Below are 8212 nucleotides of genomic sequence, written 5' to 3'. Positions count from 1 at the left end.
TAACATACAATAGATAACGTTAGGTATTGGTTCACTAAGCTCGCTCCCCCTTGAGATCTCAGTAATTCGCGATGAATATGTTCACAAGCTTGACGATTCTTTCTGATCTACCAAAATGTTTGATTTATTACGTTTTAAAATTGGATACGTTTGTGTTCAATGTCATCGTTAGTACCCATTGTAATTTTCATTTCCTCCTATTTAAAGCCGGTTTCTTAGTCACCTGCTCGCTTATTGTTAAGTGGTGGTGACTTTACTCGATCTTATTCATCTCTAATTCGTTGAAACTGACGTGGTAGATCGTACGTACAGAGGTTCATTATTCATAATAGTGACGTCATCTGAGACATAGTATCTTGGTCGTATAAACAGTTGAAAATGTGTACAACAGCTACGCAAGTCACGGATGGTTGCAATGCAATATGATGATTTCAACGACCAGATCACTGCGTGATCAATATGGATGTGTTGGTATTATTATCATGCGCTGGGAAGGCGGATATAATATTATGTTTTGTTTAGTATACAGCAAGTTTGTTTGATGCAGTTTCCAATTTTAATACGCTTCCTAATAGCTTGTTTTACAAGCTCCAGAACGTTCCACAACAACGCCATAGCTAAACAATTATGGATTTAAAGTACCGTCATCTGGGGGGAAGATGATCATTTTTAAGACAAAACATGCAATAACAATGTGTGTTTACATTTTAAATCGAAGCAAATATGTTCAAAACATGGACTGCTGTACGTTGCAATAATCAACAACTTTAGTTTTCTGAAATGCGTTCGCATTTATTAAATTAAATTAAATTATCACACATTTTTTGAGTAATCTGGATTGGGGTGAAGTTGATCAAGGAAGCTCTACTAAAATCATTATGGTAGGGATTCTCATCGATTTGTTTTCGGCGAAAAATGACAAAACCGAACTTTGCCAGACTGTCCGGACGTTTCGGTCGATTTACTGGCCTTCGACCATCTTCTGCGGACAAATCTTCCAGTAGTAATGGCTGTCTGTTAGAAAATAAGTGACTGGAAGATTTGTCCGCAGAAGATGGTCGAAGGCCAGTAAATCGACCGAAACGTCCGGACAGTCTGGCAAAGTTTTGTTTTGTAATTTTTCGCCGAAAACAAATCGATGAGAATCCCCACCAGCAATTTCGCGGCGATTGATCCATTGTAAACATTAAAATCATTATGACCTAGTAGTCAAAATACACTAGGTTATTTGTATGAATTTTGAATTTACTACGTAAAGAAGTCTACGAAGTCAATATTTGAAACAAAAATAGCGTCATTTATGACTATCTCTCTCTTTCTTCCACAAAATACATTTTCATGATTATAATCGAAAAACTCGGATTTTCTAGCTAGCGGTAACATTTCTTGAACGGATAATATTGTTGACTTCCGTTTCATAAAAAAAATTGGCATTTTTGACTGACACATCAAATGAGCATCTTCGCCTCAATGATCATCTTCCCCCCATTTGACGGTATTAATGTTTTTATTACTTCAAAGCAGAATCACTAGTTATTCAGACTCAGTTCAAATTTTCGAGCGCTTTGCTAAGTTTCGTGAAAATGAAACATGATACCCGCTCAAAATTCACTACTTTATGTCGCAAACAAGTTCATTTTACGAAGTGTCCGACAATATTTTGCCTATTTGACCATGTTCCGAAATTATCGAATATTAATACACTGACATTTTGTTACGCGTTTTTTTCGTGTGGTTTTTTCCGCGGTACCGACGAAAAAAACTGCGTTTAAAAAAATGGACCTAAAAAACCGCACCATTAAAAAAACGACGTGGAAGAAAACCATAATGTGGTACTTGAACAATTCTATATGTTGGTGCCTTTTAAATTGGTATTTATAATGGACTACCTATTTCTTCGTTAGGTGTTGTTCGTAGGTCATAGTACGCTAGTATAGATCGTAATATGGTACATGATGAGACATGAAACCAGGAATGTGTTCTGACCTATGCTCAAAGTCATCCAAGAAATTTCTGAAGTAAGGCCTTTACATCTACACGCGTAACCAAAGATCTATCAGCCTGTTTCAAATATGGTACATGCTCTTTGTGGTTAACAAAATAGATTGTGTTCAAAGCATAAGTTCTTGCTTATCCAAGAAATCCGTGGAATAAGGCCTTTCGATCTCAAAACTCACGACGGTGTACAACACGGGTCGAAGTCGACGGTGTACAACACGGGTCACCTACTTCTAATCTAACACATCCTTCCGTATCGGTACATTCATTCTAACGCTCCTGAAGACCACAATTTACTCTATAAGAGTGTTATAAAACCAGCATAAAACCAAAATGTTACTAGGGAGTGCACGTTGATGATGCTATAGTTGAAGAAACGGCCTTTTATCCTCAGCTTGCACATCCTTGCGTTGCCACCCAATCACACGTTGGCGCATCTTTCTCAGCACTACCCACTAACTTTTTCTATTTCAAGCTCGGCAAAATTGGACACCGCTGTAGCTCACTAGATTTCAAAACTGAACTTCAGCAGAAAATTTCGTTTATTACTGATTATCAGCAAAATATTTACCGTGTCTCAGCAACTGAAACGTCACTTTAACTGAGATCTCGGCAAAAATCATGTTTGTTGAAACTCGGCGGTGCCCACCTCGGGAAAATAGACAAAAAATGCTGAGATCTTGGTGCAAAAAATTAAGTGTGTATGAAGCCGTTTCTCAGCTCGTTGGTGGTGCCATAGCTTTGATAGAAGGTAGCCGCTCGATGCCCGCTTTTCCACACTGTCTGCCCTGTCCAGCAAATCTCCTGCGGCGCCATGATGTCGAAGTTGCAGAGAAGTAATTCATCGTAGATCATCCTGTCGCAACCTGCGAAACCTAGCGACTTGCAGTTCCATGTTCCAAGCTTCCAATCGTGATTCTTTATTCGTCGTCTAGGTCTTTGCCGATTATATCCAGTCGTATTATCCCTTATATTGCTCGTAATTATGCGCAAACCTCCTGTCTCGTCGCAGGGCCAGGTCTGTTTTGTGTCCTACCTGACACCAGAACTCAGGTTTGTGCGTTTTGAGCGGCACTCGGTCGCTTTGGTGGGGCCTACTTACGGATACATGCAGCTGTTTATAGGAGTTTAACAGGGTCCACTGTCAAACCCTCGGTCAAACCCCGCCTCATCCTAGACAAGCCCCATAACTCACAGATGGCCTGATGCAACATCAAAGCGCCAATCGCCAATGCTCTCGCGGCGGTATGAACGGAGCTTAAAATAGAAAAGGCAACACTAGCGCCACCCAATCGGTAGACGGCTTCAAGAACTACATCTCATTTCAGGGGGTGCCAATCAAGCGAATGCCGACGGCACTAACACCATTCTCTCTTGTAAAAACGGTAAACAATACAAATTTTCACAAATACCACAACAATTCATGATAGTATAGGAGCATTTTCACATCGGAGTATAAATTTATGCGCCAAATAATAGGGTACTGTCATACTTGCCAAACTCCATATGAAAAAAAATCCGTTGTCGCCCCTCTGGAAGGATGGGTAACAATCAGGGTATGAATCCTAAAGAGAATGAATAAGTCTCTCACTTATAATCTCTGTATACATATACGATATGTAGCATACCGCGAGAGACTTTTTTCGCAAGCTGTCATGATAGAGAACTGATTCGGGAGGCTATACCCCATGATAAATTTCTTTTACAAAAGCTCCAAATGCGGGGAGCACTGGCTCTGATGATGCAGTTCAACTTGTTTTACACAGATGTGTAGTAACCAACACGAAATGAACGAAAACAAAGCGAGAACCACAATTTTTCTGCGGGGGCTGCCTATCCGATTCTGTTTTTTTTTGCACTTTTATACAAGTTTGATAAATTTGTTATCATGGCTTGTTACGATTCGGAACAGTTTTTGCCTCTCTATTATCGTTGTTCGTTATCTATTGAGAGCGTTTTCTGCAAACCCTGGTAACAATAATGTAAAAGGGCTATATATGTAGGGTATCTGTTCCTATATCAATAACAATAAGGCAATGCGCATATGAAATGAATTGATTTCTCACCCAATAATCAAGAAACATGAGAATAATTATGCTCGGCTTACGTAATTTTTACTTGAAAACAATTTGGTAACTTCAAAAATGAAATTATTATCACATTATAGAAGTATTTAGCTAAAAAACATCATCACCGCCATGTAGGGGAACGGTTCGCCACTTCATCTCATAGCTCCTATTTCCATCCCATCAAAAACAAAGCAGTGGAAAGGAATTTGGTTTGTTTATTATTTTTGTGATTTTTTTCAGCAGTGAGCACGCATGTTGACAAAAAGAAGCGACGAATTTGGTGCCGTATTTCTTTGTTTAGCGATGAGATGGATATATGTACAGTGAGATGGAGATCGGAACATTTCCCCTACCTATTTCAATAAAATTCAAAAACAGTTAATCCTATGCTTGTGCATATATCGATAATACTGTTTCCAACATAAAATGCGCACTCTATTACTTTGTGTGTATACGTAACGATATGATTGCAGTGATGCCGAATTCTTCAATGTTTTGTATTTGAGTTGAAATATAATTACAAAATTGCAGTTTTTGTTGTAGTTTTTCAACTTATCAGTTTAATTTTATGTTTGTCATAGATTATCTTTTCGATATACCTTATTTTACAAACATAAAAGTTGAATTTCACAGTAAAAGTTCATTCAAGCATTTTTGAAATAAAAATCTAGGTCGGCAACCCTTGAGAGTACTGCAAGGCATGTAAACAGTTTGGAATACGGACAAGGATAATTTAGACGTTGTTCGAAATAAACCTATATCAAACTATAGGAAATCGCGTTGGATTTTCAAATATAATTATATTTATAGTGAAAATGTGATGTGCTTTATGTGTTGTGAAGTGAATTTTGAAAGGATACATTTGTGTTAGCTTGAAATTGAGTGGAAAACAACGGCGTGAGAACAGATGAATCTGCTAGTAGCAATCGAGCAGTGCAACAAACCATCAGTTCAGAGCTGGGAGCTGCGGACTCGATCGAATCCAATTTTCAAGATATTTTGCTTGAAACTCGCAAATTTCCTCTCAGTGTTCACTGCACACGTTACGATTTTCTCACATGGAATTATCATCATGTTTTTCTTTAAAGAAAATAATTACAAAGATTTCGTCAATTTACCGCATCGTATAAATTAACGTGTCGAATGTTAAATAAATTCATACCCTCTACTTATGTTGAATCCGTATAGATATATTCAAAATGACGCCGAAAAATTGAAATTTGTTAAAAATGAGCTATACTTAGTATGAGTTGATTTATACGTGTAACCTCTCGTCTGCGCTCAGAATGCACAAAATCTCTCTCGATGCGATGGATACTTTTTGACATCTTACTTTGGAGATTCTTTGACACTCGTTTTGACTCTATCCGCAGCTCCCAGGTTCAGAGGTAGGAAAATAAAAATAAAAGTGCTCTCTAATTTTATTGCTCTTTTCACAATTGTTTAGTTTTTTGTGATAATCCTTCTCACCCCCTTTTCAAATTTCGCACTGTCAAACGCTTTGAGACGATGATGAAAATAAACTATTTTTATTGTTGACTATAGAATTTGCTGACTGTCAGATGTAAGGCCAATCAAAATAAGGTATTTCAAAACAAATATTGTATGGAAAAAATAGATAACCATACTATGCAGTAACCTTGGCACACTGCGAAATCGTGTGCGAGATTCGACTGTGATAATCATTTATTCAGGGTAAGTCTAAATAGGAGTAAATGTCGCAATATCTTTTAATAATTTGATTCTTGTGAATTAAAACGTTACTTAAACAAAATCTTGAATAATATTCCAAACATTCAAGAATGTATTCCATCCATTATTGTGTACATACGATGTGAGAAATTGTAATTATATTGATTTTCTATTTGGTTTATCGACGGTTGGGATTAATATACGGGCTGTTATTGATATGGGAACAGATACCCTAACTGAAAAACGCACTTTGGCAACTTAACTTGTTCTTGAAATATTGATTTTAGGATGGTTTAGTTAAAATTCCAATTTTCTTATGATTTTGTAGTTACATAATTTAAGGTTTAAAGACCAAATGACTCATTTTCAGCACAAATTGATATTTTCCAAGGCTATTATATAACTAAAGCCTATCTACATTAATTATTTGAGGCCTTACGGTGCCGTAATTATGATCAAAGAATGTGCTCAATTTCAATCGGTTTATCAATTGTGGACAGATGATTCGATTAATTTTGAAGTATAATAAATGCAGAATAAAAATAATTTTCCGTAATTTTCGCTCGAAAAGAATAATATTTGCACAGACAAACAGACGTAACTCTTCATATAAATTGTTCGAAAAATTATCGTTATACCTTTTTTAGAAAACACTACTGCCATCTATTATCAGAATCGCGAGAAACACAGTCGATCATGATTATTTCCTATTTGACGTTTGCTCCTAACACATACTTCTATATGAATCATCATCATCATCGTCATCAACGCATAAAACATTCAGCAGCATATACACTAATCAAATGTCAAAGCGATTGAACACTAGCGCCTCTCTTAGCAGAATCGCGTAACACAGATGAATTTCAAATCAACCGTTAAACACGTGAACGATGTTGAAATGAGAAGTGTTACGTCTGTTTGTCTGTGATATTTGTATTAGAATCACAAATATAAACATAAAAGTTCGTACTTTTATCAACTGGCAGAAACAGACATATTTTATCTATTGAATTTTGTTATTAGTGTTTTTTTCTTGTTTTATAAATAATGGAGGAGATAGTTCGCGCGGTCGAATGAGTAAATAATTGGTGCGTAATCGGACGTGTTTAAGATAGGACTCAGAACATTCGTTTGTGGTTCTGTTTTCAACGTTTGTTTGAATGAGTGTGCGATTGAACGTGTTTTGTATATAGATCCGCGTTACTTTAATCTGCTTTGGACGGCTCGTAAGTAAATTAATGATTTTTTTTAAAATAATTTTTCTGCATTATAGTATCATTGACAAACGCTCTACAGGGGATTGACAAAATAATTAGGATAGGCAAATTTTGGGTAAAATTAGATGTGTTGTAACTATCTTAGTTATCATCCGATTTTGACAATTCAGGCATGCCCGAACTAGAAAATTAAAGCAGTTTGACGGTATGTCCATGGAACCGACTATGGCCACCGGATTCCGGAGATATTCCGGGTTTTTCGGAGGTAGGTTCAAAACCGTAAATTTGAGGTGGATATTAGGAGAAGTTGTGGTTAAAAATTGAATAATATTAGTAACCACAAATGAAGTAGGGCTCTTGCTGATTGGAACCATATATTGAGATTTGGAATCGGACCAGAATCAAGTGAGATATGGCCATTTCTTTAAAATCGGTTCCGATCGATACTTATCAAAGGGGTCAGGCCACAACTTCATTTGAATCTCGCTTTTTGATAGATCGGCCACTATGATTTTATTCTAGAAGTGCTCCAATGTGTCCAGAATAAAAAACCAATTGAATAAACGGATCATGGAGTCGGTGGGATGTCCCCGGGGAACCTGTGAATGGGGACATTTAAGTTTTAGCACCAAAATCAGTCATTCGACGGCTCTTTTTTCATGGTTTTCGATCAGGAAGCGAAGTATAAATATAAAATGGTCCATTGACGGCTCTGACCGCTTCCAGGATCTTCGGATCGGCCCCGGGGAACCTGTTGAAGGGGACATTTTAGTTTTACCACCAAAACCGGTCGTTTGACGGCTCTTTTTTTCATGGTTTTCGATCAGGAAGCGAAGTATGAATATGAAATGGTCAATTTACGGTTCTGACCGATTTCAGGATCTACGGATTGGCCTCGAGGAACCTGTGGAAGGGGACATTTTAGTTTTAGCACAAAAACCAGCCATTCGACAGCTCTTCATTCATGGTTATCGATCAGGAAGCGAAGTACGAAAATAAAAAGGATCATTGACGGCTCTGACCGCTTCCAGGACCCAAGGATTGCCCCCGGGGAACCTGTGGAATGGGACATTTTAGTTTTACCACCAAAACCGGTCGTTCGACGGCTCTTTTTTCATGGTTTTCGATCAGGAAGCGAAGTATGAATATAAAATGGTCCATTGACGGCTCTAACCGATTCCAGGATCTACGGATTGGCCCCGAGGAACCTGTGGAAGGGGACATTTTAGTTTTACC

The sequence above is a fragment of the Armigeres subalbatus genome, chromosome 3 (genome assembly GCF_024139115.2).
Source record: "Armigeres subalbatus isolate Guangzhou_Male chromosome 3, GZ_Asu_2, whole genome shotgun sequence".
Taxonomy (NCBI): Eukaryota; Metazoa; Arthropoda; class Insecta; order Diptera; family Culicidae; genus Armigeres; species Armigeres subalbatus.
This window is presented reverse-complemented; position numbering follows the sequence as displayed.